Source organism: Cetorhinus maximus, chromosome 23 (genome assembly GCF_964194155.1).
Source record: "Cetorhinus maximus chromosome 23, sCetMax3.hap1.1, whole genome shotgun sequence".
Lineage (NCBI taxonomy): Eukaryota > Metazoa > Chordata > Chondrichthyes > Lamniformes > Cetorhinidae > Cetorhinus > Cetorhinus maximus.
Genome location: NC_135901.1, coordinates 35,746,785 through 35,763,437, shown reverse-complemented (window position 1 = coordinate 35,763,437; position 16,653 = coordinate 35,746,785). Strand labels below are relative to the sequence as shown.

The 16,653-nt window shown below is 44.0% G+C and overlaps 2 protein-coding genes and 2 non-coding genes across 4 annotated transcripts in view; 1 reads left to right on the top strand and 3 right to left on the bottom strand.

Moving 5' to 3' along the window:
* The window catches only part of LOC144697496 (uncharacterized), a 253,619-nt gene that overhangs the window by 189,575 nt on the left and 47,391 nt on the right, over window positions 1-16,653 (top strand). The window lies entirely within an intron of this gene.
* LOC144697978 (uncharacterized) overlaps window positions 1-16,653 on the bottom strand; it is a 608,842-nt gene that overhangs the window by 571,349 nt on the left and 20,840 nt on the right. The gene's annotated exons all lie outside the window — the stretch shown is intronic.
* On the bottom strand, window positions 1,732-1,874 carry LOC144698604 (U4 spliceosomal RNA). Its single transcript, XR_013580547.1, has one exon. It is a non-coding gene; the product is annotated as a U4 spliceosomal RNA (small nuclear RNA).
* trnak-cuu (transfer RNA lysine (anticodon CUU)) lies at window positions 14,966-15,038 on the bottom strand. The gene has a single exon. It is a non-coding gene; the product is annotated as a tRNA-Lys (tRNA).

Genomic DNA, 16,653 nt, shown 5'->3' with positions numbered 1-16,653 from the left:
GTTTCGTCTAGACTCAAATCTCCGAACACTCTCCCGGCCGGCCTCCCATATTCAGCCTCCCTGTAATCTAAAGCTCTGCTTACTCACAACAAGTCTTGTTCACCCATCACCCCTGTACTTACTGACTTACAAAGTCTCTGGGTTAAGGAGAACCTCAATTTTAAATTTCTCATCCTCGTTTTCAAATCCCTCCATGGTCTCTCCCTCCCTACCTTTGTAATCTCCTCCAGCCTCACAACCCTCTGAGATATCGACCCTTCTCTAATACCGACCTGCTCAGCATTCCTGATTTTAACTGCTCCACCTTTCGTGTCTCCCCCAGCAGCTGCCAAGGCCACAAGCTCTGGAATTTCCCCCCGAAAGCCTCTCCACTCACTTTCCTCCTTTAAGATAATCCATAAAACCTGCCTGTTTCAGTAAACTTTTGTGCATCTACCCTGATATCTCTTCATGTGTCTCAGTGTCAAATGTTGCTTTCTAACACTCCTGTGAAACACATTGGTACGTTCCATTACACAATAGAATTAATTAATTACCATTTCAGGATGGGCAGAATTTGATGGTCAACATAGGTGCCAAAGTGGATGAGAAATGGACTATAGCACAGGAAAAACAATTCCTGAAAGATACTGTGGGAAGATAAAGCTGGTGAGCCAGCAGCACATGGTCAGGGGATGAGCAGCAGTGGAAACCTCATTTAGACACAGTTGGCAGAAGAAACATTAAAATCCTAATCATAGTTAAAATGCACGCATCATTAGAGACAGAGAAACTTAGACAATGGCAGAGAGGTGATCAGGGAGGGCAGAGATGAAACAGAGCAATGGATGAACATGGATTCAGATCCACAGTAAAGGAGTCACACTAGTCCCAGAGCCATGAAACTTCTCATAGATAACAGAGAACAGGACTAAAAGCTCTAAACTGTAGGCGAATAGTCAAGAATACTCAACTCTGAGGATTATGGTTTCAAGCTGTTATTTCCCAACCTCTCTTTCAGCCATTTTCCCACGAGCAGAACTTAAGATGAAATGAACACATCCAATGAAAAGATTTAGAAAGCGGCGTGTTACTTTTACTTGTGACTAACTCACTCTTGCATTCTGTAAATACTGCTCGGGTTTTTGTGAATGGGATATCATCTACCTGCGATTTCCTGAGCCCGTGATTGGTGCAGTGGGAGATTTGGCCCCTGTTGCAGTATCTGCATCCCATAGATGGCCAGTAACCCGCTGATTGAAACTGCAATTGCCACTTTACCCGGCTGGCTGTTGGAGAGTGACGGGCCAGATAATTGCAGCTTTCTACTTTTCCCTATCTTACTGCAGAGCTGAAGAAGAGTGAATAGTTAATGGGTTTGTTTGAATACAATAACTTTCTAGGTTTCTAATGGGTTAGATGTAAGTACATGGGAGATGTAATTGTTTTCTAATTAGAAGCTAAATGGCAGCAGGGGGACAGATTCATAAATCAATGAAAGCTGCTGAACCCTCACTCAGGTAAATGCAGCAACGTGTAAATGGTTAGAAAATATTTAGTGATACAAGTGTTACGGGATCAATTTCATGAATATGTCTAACCAGCATTAGTAACCCCAGCACTGACAGAGTTTAATCAACACAACCAATAAATACTGAAAACTCACCTCTTCACCGATGCTGCCTTACCTGCTGAATATTAACAACATAATCCTCTGGGCTTATTTCACTATCTTTTCACATACATAAACAGTCTCCGAAGAGACTATCAAAAATTGCTAACAGTGACTTTGTTTCAAGTCACCATAGCGGGGTACTGGGAAAAGTTTTCAATAAGCAATAATCGCGCCTCAGTTTAAACTTTTTTTTGCAAAAATATACTTTATTCATAAAATATCTTCAACAACATTCCAAACCATTTCAAAATCACCATCACAGAAGTACAATCAGGTTCAATTTTACAACATGTATCACAAGGTGCATCAGTACAAACAATGAATATTACAATCATTTGCAGACATTCATTTTGAGCTGTACAGCCCGAGGGGCTCTACACAGTTCCCAGTCCCTCAGTGCACTGTGGCAGAAAGGTCTTAGGCAGCGACCCTTCCCCATTGCACCCTTGCGGTAGCTGCCCCAAGCTTTAGTGCGTCCCTCAGCATGTAGTCCTGGACTTTGGAATGTGCCAGTCTGCAACACTCGGTCAGGGGCAACTCTTTGCACTGGAAGACCAACAAGTTTCGGGCAGACCAAAGAGCGTCTTTCAACGAGTTGATGATCCTCCAGTTGCAGTTGATGTTTGTCTCGGTGTGTGTCCCTGGGAACAGCCCGTAGAGCACAGAGTCCTGTGTCACAGGACTGCTCAGGATGATCCTCGACAGAAACCACTGCATTTCTCTCCCGACCTTCTTTGCAAAGGCACAATCGACAAGGAGGTGAACAATGGTCTCTTCCCCACCACAGCCACCTCGAGGGCAACGTGCCGAGGGGGTGAGACTCCTGGCGTGTAGGAAGGAACTGACGGGGAGGGCCTTTCTCACCACCAGCCAAGCTACGTCTTGGTGCTTGTTGGAAAGTTCTGGCGATGACGTATTCTGCCAAATGACTTTGACAGCCTGCTCGGGGAACCATCCCACAGGATCCACCCTCTCCTTTTCCCTCAGGGCCTCTAAGATGTTACGTGCTGACCACTGCCTGATGGACTTGTGGTCAAAGGTGTTTTTCTGCATAAATTTTTCCACCAGGGACAGGTGGTACAGCACGGTCCAACTACTTGGAGTGTTCCATGGCAGTGTGGCCAGAACCATCCTTCGCAACACCGGGGACAGGTAGAACCTCAGCATGTAGTGACACTTGGTGTTTGCATACTGAGGGTCTACGCACCGCTTGATGCAGCCACAAACAAAGGTGGCCATCAGTATGAGGGCGATGTTGGGTACGTTTTTTCCTCCTTTATCTAGAGGCTTGTACATCGCATCCCTGCGGACACGATCCATTTTCGACCTCCAGATAAAGCGGAAGATGGCTCGGGTGATCGCCACCACGCAGTACAGCAAAAGTGAGAGTGCCTCACGCCTGATGACGAGGTTCTTACCCGCAATGGAGAGGGAGCGTGGCTCCCACATGCCCAGTTTGCTTTTCACCATAGACACTCGCTCCTTACAGTTTCTAACGCATGCCCCGGTCCCTCCGAACCATATCCCCAGCACCTTCAGGCCATCAGCCCTGACAGTGAAGGGGGACAAAGGATCAGTCAGCCCAGTTCCCGAAGAACATGGCCTCGTGCTTCCCACAATTTACCTTGGCTCCCGAGGCCAGTTCGAACTGGTCGCAGATGTGGATCAGTCTGTGCACCGACAGCAGATCCGAGCAGAAGACGGCGACATTGTCCATGTACAGGGAGGCTCTGACCTGAGTGCCTCCACTGCCTGGGATCATCACTCCTCTTATGCCCGGATCCTTCCTGATGGACTCAGCAAAGGGTTCTATGCAACACACAAAAAGAACAGGCGAGAGAGGACAGCCCTGCCTGACTCCAGATTTAATAGGAAAGCTATCTGATTCCCACCCATTAATTGAGACTGCGCTACTGATGTTAGTGTAGAGCAGTTGGATCCAATTGCGAATTCCCTCCCCAAACCCCACTTTGGAGAGCACATCCACCATGTAGGTGTGCAATATTCTGACAAAGGCCTTCTCCTGATCCAGGCTGATGAGGCAGGTATCCACACCCCTGTCCTGTACATAGGCAATCGTATCCCTGAGCAGCGCGAGGCTGTCAGAGATCTTCCTGCCCGGCACAATGCAGGTCTGGTCGGGGTGGATCACCAATTCTAGAGTGGATTTGACCCGATTGGCGATGACCTTGGACAGAATCTTATAGTCCACATTCAACAGTGAAATGGGTCGCCAATTTCTAATTTCCTCCCTTTCCCCCTTGTGCTTGTAGATGAGGGTGATAATGCCTTTCCTCATGGATTCGGACATACTGCTGGCCAGGAGCATACTCTCGTACACTTCTAGCAGGTCTGGGCCATTCTGGTCCCAGAGCCAAATACAACTCCGCCGGCAAGCCATCGCTTCCAGGAGTTTTACTCTTCTCGAAGGACTCAAGGGCCTTAGTCAGTTCGTCAGGAGTTAACGGTTTGTCCAGGCTCTCCCGTGTACTGTCGTATAAGACCTCCATGATAGAGGACAGGAAGAACTGGGAGGCCGTGCTGTCTGTGGGCTTCACGTCATACAATCTGGCATAAAAGGATTTGCTGATCCTCAAAATGTCGGACTGTGATGACTTTACTGAGCTGTCTTCTTCCTTCAGGCTGCTGATCACAGAGCGCTCTCTGTGTACCTTTTGGAAGAAGAAACGTAAGCACGTCTCATCCTGCTCCACGGAGCGGACTCTGGAACAGAAGATGATCTTGGAGGCCTCCGAGGCAAAGTGCGAGGCTTGCTGGCTCTTCACCTCTTGGAGTTCCTCCTTGACATCGACCCCCATCGACTGCAGCCAGAGCAGATTTTGCATGTTTTTCTGGAGTTGGGACATTTCCCTCTGTTCCTTTCTAGCTTTCTGGGTGCCTCTGAGGATGAAAAACCTCTTGATGTTTCCCTTGATCGCTTCTCACCAGTGTGTCAGGGACTCAAAGAGGGGTTTCACGGTTCTCCAACCTTTGTAGTCTCTCTTGAGCTCCTCAATGTTCTCTGGGGTCAGCAGTTGCATGTTTAGCTTCCATGCCCCCCTGCCCACCCTCTGGTCCTTCTCTAAGTGGCAGTCAGCCAGTAGGAGGCATTGGTCAGAGAAAAACACCAACTTGGCGTCAGTGGATCTGACTGCAAATGCACGGGACACAAACAGAAAGTCTATCCTGGAACGGATGGACCCATCTGGCCACAACCATGTGTATCTACGCTGCACTCTGACTGCAGCTTGGCGTCCTTAACTGTTTCCATCAGGGATCTGGACGTAGCGTCCAATCTGCGCCTCAGTTTAAACCTCATTGGCTACAATACTTCCACTGCGCAAAGCTAATGGAATCTCCCCGGACAAGTGGAGATTGTTCACACTTGTGGTGAGCAAAATGAATTGATTTCAGCGCATTGCAGATTCTCCCCTGGGATTGAGTTTATCAGTTATAACTTATTTTCTAAAATTATATCAGCAGATTGAAACATTATTTATCAGCCAGAATGTTGAAATGAGAAGGAAAGGCTTATGGGATGGGAGTATGCTAATCCTCCCTATGATACCTTGTGAAGTGAAATGATGCCCTGTCTGCAGGGAGCACGTGTCCAAGCTCCCCAGAGGGTAGTTTAAACGGTTATGTTAACCCACTCTAACATAACCCACACTAACATAACTAACATAACACTACTTTGAACGTTATTTATAAATAACAATTTTAGAAAACTCTGGACACAGTAATGGCTCCTTGTGCATTGTACCCAGTTCAGACTCAGTGAGGGGGAGTGGGAGCAGGGAGAAGAGACTTTTCTACTTCATGTTGACACATTGTACCCAGTTCAGACTCAGTGAGGAGCAGTGGGAGCAGGGAGAAGAGAGTTTTCTGCTTCATGTTGAGACATTGTTGGGAACAGAACAGAGCAGTTCTGATGAATCATGCACCCCCAGCTGCTGATGCTGCTGAGTGCTTCTAGCTTTGGCTTTTTACTTTTAAATTTCAAGGTTCATCTTCTGCAATTATTATTTTTACAGATCTGTATTTCAATTGATCCCAGCCTTGTTTTCAATTTATGATTAGTAGTTTTCCAGTTTTGTGTATCCATGCACAGAATGTGAGACAGCATTTATTGCCAATCCCTACTTGCCCTTGAGAAGGTGGCAGTGAGCTGTCTTCTTGAACAGCTGCAGTCCTTGTGGTGTAGGTACACCCACAGTGTTGTAATTATGATACAACCTTTCAGAGCCAATAATTAAACTTGGCTCAAATAATTTAAGTGGAGAAATGAAAGCAAAACATTACTTAAAATTTACTGAAACATGATATTTATTCATGTGCTGATATAATACACTTCTATTTAATTAATTTATTAACCTGCGCTGCTCCACCTGTGTTTTCCAACCCATCTTTTGAAGACTCCAGCCAACCAAAGAAAGTAATCAAATTTAAATCAGCAACCTCGAACTTTATATTCACCCCCTTCCAGAATCAGATGATTTTTTTTGTGCTAAGCAGACTTCATACAATCCAAAGGAAGACATTTTATTAAATGGAAGTGACTTCCATCCCATCTTAACTGGATATTCTTAATTATTGCGCACGTGTCCTCGGAAGGCTGCAGCACATTTGTAATATTTAACTGTTAAACTGGCCTCAGTTTAAGACCACTGCTCTGAATGGAGAAGTCCAACTAAGATGATAGTTGTAACTGTTTGTAAATATCAGGCTCCAGGTCAGTAGCTGGAATTGTTTTTTTTAAGATTTTGTACGAGTAACACATTGTGACATTTGTTGTGTGATGTTTGACATGTAACTTATGGACACTGGCTCCAATACTTTATGCATATTTGTAAAGTTAAATGCTGGTCTGTTTTATAATGATTGGTGCAATAACCACCTAGTGTTCGATTTCTTACTTTGAATGCAAAGTTAGGGTTGTTTTCAGGACGAGCTGTCTTTCTAAAGCCGGGATATCCGTACAAGTAATCCAGAGGCCCAGGCTCATGCTCTGAGGACACAGGTTCAAATCCCACCACGGCAGCTGGTGGAATTTAAATTCAATTAATAAATCTGTAATCACCAGCTAGACAATGAGACTATCATCAGTTTTCGTAAAAACACATCTGATTACTCATGTCCTTTAGGGAAGGAAATTTGCCATCCTCACCTAATCTGGCCTACATGTGACTGATAAATGAGCTAAGTAAAATAAATAAAATAAGAATAAGAAACAAAAAGTGCTAAGTAACTGATTTCCTGGTGGTAATTTAACCTGGAATCGCCATGGGTGATATTAATAATTAACACATTCCCATGACATCTCAGTTTACCAAAGTCTGTCCCAATCCATGTGAATGATAAATGGGTTCACACAATAGTGGGAGGTTAATTTATTAGTGAAGCTTCATCTACTGTACCCAATATTTCATGCTGCCATTTATCCATTGATGCGTTTTTGACATCCAAAAGTTTAAGAAGTATTCAGAAGTATTACCAAACAGAAACAGACTGTCACCTCCAACAAGTCTATGTTTAGATTCCCCAACAGAATTAGTCCTAATCTCACAGACCCGCTAATCTGCCACGCTCTTTCTCCCCTTGTCATTCCATCACCTTTTTAACATGTTCTTCTATGTTGCCCTGGTCTCTGCTTCAAGCATTGACTCTGCTAATACATTTCATTGTCTCCATGGAGAAAACAACTCATCCAGCTCAGGAATAGAGCCCAAATGTTCAAGTATCTCTCCCTAGCTGTACTTCCACACACGAGGCAGAATGCCACTGACTGAGCCAGATCCTTTCTGTCCCCTCAGCTCCAATCCTACCGTGTGGAGCTGAACAACAACAATTTTCACTGATTGACCTTTAATCCAATAAAGCACCGCAAAGCAATTCACAGGAGCATTCCCAAAGTTTGATCATGACCCACCCAGAAGGAGATATTAGGATGGGTAGCCAGGAACGTGGTAAAAGGGGTAAGTTTTAAGGAGCATCTTAAAGGAATGGAGAGAGTGTGGACATAGGTGGAGAGTTTGAGGGAGTGAATTCTATTACTTGGAGTCTTGGCAGCTGAAAGTGAATGAAAGATGAAAGTGAGATGAATTTTATGATGAGAGCTTAATAGTGAATTGACTTTAACTTTCTGAAATGGTCTAATCCATTTTTCAGAAGTGAGTCAAATCATGGAGTCACAGGAAAGCACTGGAGGAGATGGTTTGACCCACTGTGCCTACAAGGGCAGTGCAACCAGTCCCACTTCCCCACCCTTTCCCCACACAGAAGGCGGCTTGACCAATGTGTCTGCAAGGGCAGTGCAACCAGTCCCACTTCCCCACCCTTTCCACACACAGCAGGAGATGGTTTGACCCACTGTGTCTGCAAGAACTGTGAAACCAGTCCCACATCTGCACCCTTTCCGTACATTGCTGCAGATTTTCCTCCTTCTCGTCTTCCCTTTTCAAGGCTGCAATTCATTCTGTTTGCACCATCGACCCTTCATCCATTTGAAGCAGTTTCTCTTTAATTTCTCTATCTGAACCTTTCATGATTTTAATCAGCTCAATCACAATTCCTGTTTTTCCTTCTCGGTTTTCACAAGAACAACCTCAGATTCTTCAGTCTATGAACTAAACTGTACTTCCTCATTTCTGAATTTGAACGCGGGTTTGTATCGTCACAACCACGTTTTCTCCATGACCCATTTTGGGGTAGAAAACAAGATATTTTTTAGCTGAAGAGTTAATGGATAACAGCAGCATTGGCAAATTTTAGGGAATATTTTCTGGCAATGAAAGTACACATAAAAAAGCCAGGAACTGTGCAGCAGTCAATATCCAAGGGTGTAAAAAGGGAACATATTTGGCTGTTCTCGATCTACCGACCTCTCATACAATTGTTACATGTAGTAACTAATTACACCACGGAAACATGTACCAAGGTGAGTTGCAAGATACCTAAAGCTGGTATTAACAAGCTGAAGTTTCAGATTGTTGCCACAGTAATTGCAGTTGTCCTCATTCCGTTTCTGTTACTGATGGACAGTGATAGGATGTAAGGCATGAGGGAGAAGCTGAATAAAGGGATGATGCTGCGAGGCTAAATGTGGGTGGTAAAGGGATAAGTTTTTCTAATTGATGTTCAAACCGGCAGAAATATCACTCCTGATCAAACAATTGCAGCCACTATTTCAAATCAGCACGCCAAACCGAGAAGGGCAACTTCCTATAATTTTATATTTCCCAACAGCCCGGTTGTTTTTTCACACTCATTCTGCCATTTTATAACCCAATCCAGCGAAATATATTTTCTTACCTTGTATCCTGTTCGTTTGAACTCAAGACATAGAGCAAATTCAGTGTGTTTTCTTGTCATTTCTCGAATGAGATTTTGGAACCAGGCCAGTTGAAGGACACTTTTATCGGTGCCAATCCTTCACTGTCTCTCACTGTTTAAACAGGCACTGTTATCATCAGCCTGTTATGTACCTTACAAAAGAGGACAAGAACTAAGAGCAGGAGTAGGCAATTCAGCCCCTCGAGCCTGCCCCGCCATTCAATACTATCATGCCTGATCTCATTTCGGCCTCAACTCCAATTTCCCGCCCTCTCCCCATAACCTTTCAACCCATTACTAATTAAAAATCTGTCTATCTCCTCCATAAATTTATTCAGCGTTCCGGCATCCACTGCAATCTGAGGTAGTGAATTCCATAGATTCACGACCCTTTGAGAAAAGTAATTCCTCCTCATTTCTGATTTAAACCGACCGCCCCTTAGCCTAAAACCATGGCCTCTCGTTCTAGAACGCCCCCCAAGGGAAACATCCGCTCCACCTCTACTTTGTCTATGCCCTTTAGCATCTTATTTACCTCAATTAGATCTCCACTCATCACTGATGAATTTCTGCCGTGTCACCTTGTCAGTTTCACAGGAGCCGCAGTGATGATGTTGGTGGGTTTTGGAAATTGAAAGTTGTAAATGAGCAGCTTGAATAGCAGGTTGAACAAGTGCCAACTCAAATTGACAGAATCAATATAAATTGCTGTGAGGAAAAAGGTGGGATTATGGAATTCGTTAAGTTGCTCTCCCACAGAGCCAGCACGGACACGATGGGCCCAATGTACTCCTTCTCTGCTGTAGCCATATATGATTTTATACTAACTACATCATCCTGTGCATAGGGCCAGTGGTCGTGGCCGAGTGGTTAAGGCGATGGAGCCCAAATCCATTGGGGTTTCCCACTTCTCATTATTCTCATATATGCGTCTACAGAGTTAATTATCGGTTACATTGAATCAAATCGATCCAAACACTCGGGAGTTTTCCAATTTCTGTTCATTCACGAAACTTGCAGTTGGAAATGGAACAAAAACGGAGCCATGTTGGTGTGATGCTTTCTTTCTGGGTGTTTGTCTCTCCTTAGGGCACGTTGCCAGGAAGAACGAGGAGACGTTATAAATATGGGTAAAGGCGGGATGTGGAATTATAGTTGTTGAGTTGCTCTTCTGGAGAGTCGGCATGTGAGTGACATGCTGAATGACCGTCAGTGTCAGTCCTGTGTTCACAGCGGAGTGGATAAGGGGATGGGGTTGGAATCCTGTGGGGTCTCCACACAGAGGTACAAATCCTACGAGCTCCAGTTCTCATCATTCCTGATTTTGATAAGATGCCCGTGGAATTAATTATTGGATAAACGACATCAAAAACAGACAAACACTCCTGTGGTTTCTTCTTTCCGTTTGTCTGTGTGAGTGTCAATGTTGTTCAGTTCCGCAAGGGAATGGACACATTTTGAACAGAACAAACTTTATTCACATTAGTTGCACAACCTCAGATCAAAAAATATCAGGGTGAAAGGTACAAGAGGAACTTTTCTCGTTCTCTGCGTGCCCCATTACAATAACAGCTTATATTTAGATAGCACCTTTAATGAAACCTCCAAAGATGGTTCACAGATTATTCTATAACGGAGCCTGACACTGACACACATAAGGAGATGTTAGGCCAGAAGACCAAAAGCTTGCTCAGAGAGGTAGGTTTTAAGAAGAGTCTTAAAGGAGGAAAGTGAGGTAGAGGCAGAGAGGTTTAGAGAGGGAATTCCAGGGCCTCGTTAAATGAAACCATTGTCTCCAGTGATGGAGCGATTTTGATTCGGAACAAGAGGCCAGAATTAAAGGAGCACAGGTGTCTCAGAGGCTTGTGGGGTTCGAGGAGATCACAGAGATAGGGTGGGTCGAGAAGAAGGAGGGAATTGAACACAAGGATAAGAAATTTTGAATTAGATACATTATTTGACCGGGAGCCAATGTCAGTCAGTGAGCAGATGGGTGAGAGGGGAATGGGACTTGCTGTGAGTGAAGACACGGGCAGCAGTTTTGGATGACCTCAATTTGCGGAGGGGAGAATGTCCACTTACTCTCCAGAACTGACATTCTGCTGGATCAGCTCTGCCCTGTTTCCAAGACCAATATTGATCCTTTATAAGGCGCGGTTCCCGGAACTATACACAGCCCTCCAGGTGTGATCTAACGAGGGCTTCGTATAACTGTGGCAAACCTTTCTATAACAGCCTCTGTCACAGGTTGTATAGCAAGAGGAATAGATTGTATATATCGACTGAGAAAAATGAGGAGATGCTTGATCAGAATAAACTTCTTTCAAATATTCAATAGGAAATCAATTGCATAAATAAATATTTCTTTTTATTCCGAAGACAACATATGAATCCCCAATTCAATTCTCCATGTCATTGGGTCAGGGAAACTTTGTTAATTTTCACACACTGAGCATGGACACTGCAGAAGCTCCTGCACCTCTTTCAATATTGTTTTTCTTAACTCAGAGTTTTCAAAAGGGGTCTGGACAATTATTTGAAATGGAAAAAAAATCTGCAGGGTTATGAAGGAAGAGAATGATATTGGAACTAAGTGGATAGCTCTTTGAAGAAAGCACACGCCCAAAGGGTCGAATGGCCTCCTAATGAGCTGTGTCAATTTACAATAAGATCAATTTCTCTGCAACATTCCAAAATGTCCCACCCCAATTCTATTCCTGTAAAACAGGAGTTTGCAGTGCAGCAGGTCTACACGGTTTGAAATTCAATACAAGTCCCTTTGGCTTTTTCTCGCAAATTGTTTCTGTGGTGTAGTGACCTAGCCAGCGATGCCCACATCCCATAAATGAATAAAGAAACAAATAGTGATTATCACATTCGCTTCACATGTGCAAGGTCACCAGCTCGAAAGCTGGCAAAAATATTATCAAAACTGAATCATCTAATTGTGAGAAGCTGCACAATTCCCACTTGTTGGCAAATAATAGCCGAATACATTATCTCACAGCCATGTGACATTGGTACTTCCCCAGGCTCTGAATAACTTTCTACAAAAGGCACAGTTATGAGAAAGAGACAATAAATCAGACGAATTGCATTAAGATAGCTCGCACATGTGTGAAGTGTTGAATGACCTGCTGATGTGCTGTGTCATTTTATGATTCTAATGTCAGGTCAATTTCCCTGCCGCACGGCTGTGTTTTTCAGCTGAATTGTACTTCCACAAAACAGGGTTTGGAAGTGCAGTAAGACTGCACAGTTTGATATTCTTAGTCAGTCTCCTGTGGTTCTGCCCGTTGTTTCTGTATTGTAGTGGTTATCTCCATGCGAGGGAAAAACATTATCTCCCAGTTGTGTGGAGAAGTTGTATCTCTCCCATTCCTGTTTGTTGTTGAATACGAACTGAATGCAGGATCTTGCAGTCACATTAGATTCACTCTTCACCATTTCTGAAGATAACATTCAACAAAATAAGATGTTTCCACTGGCAGCGGATGATTGGAGAGTGCGAGGCTGGAATATTGTTACTTTTTACTGTCTCACTCACCGTGGAGCTGAGGAAGAGGCGATTAATTGATGGATTTGTTTCAATCCAATAGTCTCCTAGATCTCTATTGATTTAGATGGGGGTACATGATCGTTCATATTCTTTGTTATATCTGAAATGAATATCCATAAACAGAGCTTGGTGTGGGAACACAGTGGGTGACAGCCGAGTTTTCAATGTGGGGGTGGGGGATGTTTTTTGTGGTTTCAGGGCCCCAGAATAAACCAGAGCGTTAGTGAGTGATGATGGGGAGCAAACAGTGCCAGCTTCGTCTCTGGGTGGTCTTGAACCACCAACCTTTCAGTTAACAGCCGAAGACTTAATGAAAATATCTGTACTCTGTAAAATATCCTAAACCAATGGCTCAGCGAGAGAAAGCTTCAGATTGCCGTGACTGCAATGACAATTATTCCCTATCAGTTTTACTCTTCCCAAATAAAGGGTGGGACATTCATTGTGGATACATGGAAACAGTCTGATCCCACCCACTGCAGACACATCCATGTCACCGGGAACCAGCTCTCCGACACCCGGAGCCATCTCCCTTCGAGCCTTTCGGTGTTTTGTCTGTCACTGAGTATTCTGGTTGTCCCGGAGCCGATAATTCTAAAGGGGTTTCTCTGTTACACAGCGAGTGGTTAGGATCTGGAATGCACTACCTGAGAGTGTGGGGGAGGCAGATTCAATCACGGATTTCAAAAGAGAATTGGACAAAAGATGCAGGTCTCCGGGGAAAAGGTGGGGGATTGGAACCAGGTCAGTTAGTTTCCAGAAGAGTAAGAGATCTCCCTTTTCAGATGGAGTTAAGGAGATTTTTTCCTCTCAGAGGGTCATTAGCCCGTGGACTTATTTTCATCAGAGGTTTGGTCATTGAATTGTCTCAAGGCTGAATTAGACAGATTTTCGACAGACAAGGGAGTCAAAGGTTATGGGGGGCAGAGAGGAAGGTGGAGTTGAGACCACAACCAGATCAGCCATGACCTCAATGAATTGTGAAGCAGGGTCAAGGGGCTGAATGGCCTACTCCTGCCCCTGAGTCTTTTGTTTCTATGACCCTGGCCGAATGGCCTCCATCTGTGTGTAGCCTTAGCTCTGATTCTCTGACACGAGGTGCAAAATGGTCAATCCCAGCTCCTGTTTGTTATGTTCTATTTTGGAGCTGTTACCACCCAAGGCAATGGTTAGTTTACCTTTGATAGTGGTACCGTGGCCGGCTGGGTTAAGGTGTTTTGTTTGGGCTCTGTTCTCTTCGTGGGTTCGATTCGAAGTTTCAGTTGATTTGTTCTTTCAGTCACTTCACCTGAGCATCGGCTCTCGGCCGTCGATGTAATAAGATCTTCATCTTGGCAGGAAGAACAAGGAGACACAGTATGAATTGCAAGGTGACTGGGAATATGTGGGGGCGAATGTCCTCTTTCCCTGTTATAAATCTGTGATTTCATATGAACAAGATTAAAATTGATGCGAGACTGTAATCGTGGATGAATGGTTAAGACATTAGATTTGAAATCTATTCGACTCTCCCCCTGTAGGTTTGAATGCTGTCTGCTGCTCCTTATTTTAGGTGAATCCAGAATTAAAATTAATTATTGGTGAAATGGAATAAAAACTTTCCAAACATTCCCGTGTGTTTCTCCTGCTTAAGTTCCACGTTTCCTCTTTTCCGTTCATCTGCAAGCATTCACCAAATCTGCAGTTTGAATTGGAACAATAATTGGACAAGCTGGTGAAATCCTTATTTCAGTGTGTGTGTGGCTCCTTGGGCCTCTGTCACTCAAGGTATGTATGTCTGTGTGTGTTCCTCTGTGTGTGTCAACGTGGCTCAGTTCCCTGAGGGGAGTGAACACATTTTTACCATCATAAACTTCATTCACATTAGTTGTGCAACTTCATGTTAGAATGTTATGGTCCCCTGCCTTTTCCCCGGAGACCTGCATTTTCTGTCCAATTCTCTTTTGAAATCCGCGATTGAATCTGCCTCCCCCACGCTCTCAGGTAGAGCATTCCAGATCCTAACCACTCGCTGTGTAATGGAGAAACCCCTTTAGAATTGTACAGTTTATGTGATGTTGCTTCTTCTCATTCTTCCGACCAACATGAATATCTTCACACTTCCATACATTAAATTTCAGGTTCGTTTTAACAGTTTACACGAAGAATTCCTGTGCATTATGACAGTTCACACAGCGGTAAGAAAAAAAGTTTTCCCCTGATCAGGAGGTGAGCCTAGGCTGCGGCAGGCAAAGCAACAAATCTGAAGCACGAAACTCTCTGACTTCCAGTGAAGGGGAGGATAGTTTTCATTCAGAAACCAGCAGCTGTGATACTAACAAAGAAAAATGGAGAAAGACTCAGTTTGAGTGGTGACACTGCTGGAGGAATGGAGAGCTGGGGATCACCCATGAAAGCAGCAAAGCTTTAAAAAGAGATGACACCCGGCGTGGGGCTGGAACTCACGACCCTGAGATTAAGAGTCTCATACTCTACTGACTGAGCTAGCCAGGCACGCACATGTGTTGTTTCCTATGCGAAAATTCAGGGCAATCAATGTTGCTTCCTCCCTGGAGCCTCAGCTTGTTCTGAATTTCAAAGTTTGGAAGGTGATCGACCTACAAAAGCCCCAAGGTTACAATACATTCCTCTCAATCATCAATAACATCATTCACATCTTCCACTTCTTAGCTGCACCTCCTCCCAGCATTGCAAACTCCTCTTGCATTGTTCATTTATTTTTCTCTTTGACATTTTAATAAGAAGCTGCAGAATTAATGTGAATCAAGTTGATGAAGTGAATATGACCCACATTGACACACACAGAGGATCATACACAGACATATACACCGAGAATGACAGAGGCCAAAGGAGAGACAAACACCCAGAAAGCAAGGATGTCACCAACTTGGCCAATTATTGTTCCATTTTAGGGTCCAAATGTAGTGAATGTTTGCAGATGAACAGAAGTAAGAAACGCGGGGGTGTTTGGGTGGTTTTCTTTTTCGTTTGACAGATAATTTATTCTGCAGACAGTTTGTGTCAATCAGGAACGAGAAGTAGGGGAACAAAAACAAAAATACCTGGAAAAACTCAGCAGGTCTGGCAGCTTCTTGAAGGGTCATTTGGACTCGAAACGTTAACTGTGCTCTTCTCCACCGATGCTGCCAGACCTGCTGAGTTTTTCCAGGTATTTTTGCTTTTGTTTTGGATTTCCAGAATCTGCAGTTTTTTGCTTTTATCTTACGAGAAGAAGGGGAGTTGGCAGGATTCGAACCATGTGGACAAACGCCTGAACCACTCGGTCAGGACAACTGGGTAAAGGCTGCATGTTGTTTGTTTAAAATAATAGAATGAATACAGGGAGTCCAGTGAATGAAGGTCTTCCAGTCCGTGCCATTGTCCCACCTTTTCCCAGTCTGCCTGGGATTTACACTGTCTCTCCTCATTCTTCCAACTGAAATACAACACTGCACAGCTCAGCTGCCCCTTCACCGCACGGAGGATCTTTTGGAAGCGTCTCAAATAACAAACCACCAGAAAGTTTGGCAGCGGTGGGAATTAAGCCCAAATGAACAGAGAGATTGAAACCTGAACCAGCGGCTGATCCCGCTCGGCCTCACTACCACATTCAGATTAGACACAAACATTGCCTTAACCAACATTGGCACTGAATTACAATATAAAAGATTATGATCAGGAATTGGCCATTCGGCCCCTCGAGTGTCCTCAGCTACTTAAGAAGATCATGTGAAAACTTCAATCATCCTCCACTTTGTAAGAACCGGACATTTAGTTATTGAACAGTCTTCACTCAAAGAAAAGAGAGAAGTTGCACCTTTTAAAACTGATGGTTCTTTTTCTTTCTGTATCATATAATATGAAGCCACAGAACGAACATGGATAGTGTTTGGGTGGTAAAAATGGGAAACTGAACCACATTGACACACACAGAAAATCACAAATATGCACGTGTTAAGATTTGAAATTGTGCTTATTTTCACACTGTCTTTCCATGTGCAGAAAGTGGAGCTGTGATCAGCTTATAGCTCAGAAGATGTACAGCAAGAATGTATATAACAGGTTGATGCTCACAGTGCCTGTTGGGACTTGGTGAGCTGCATCTAAC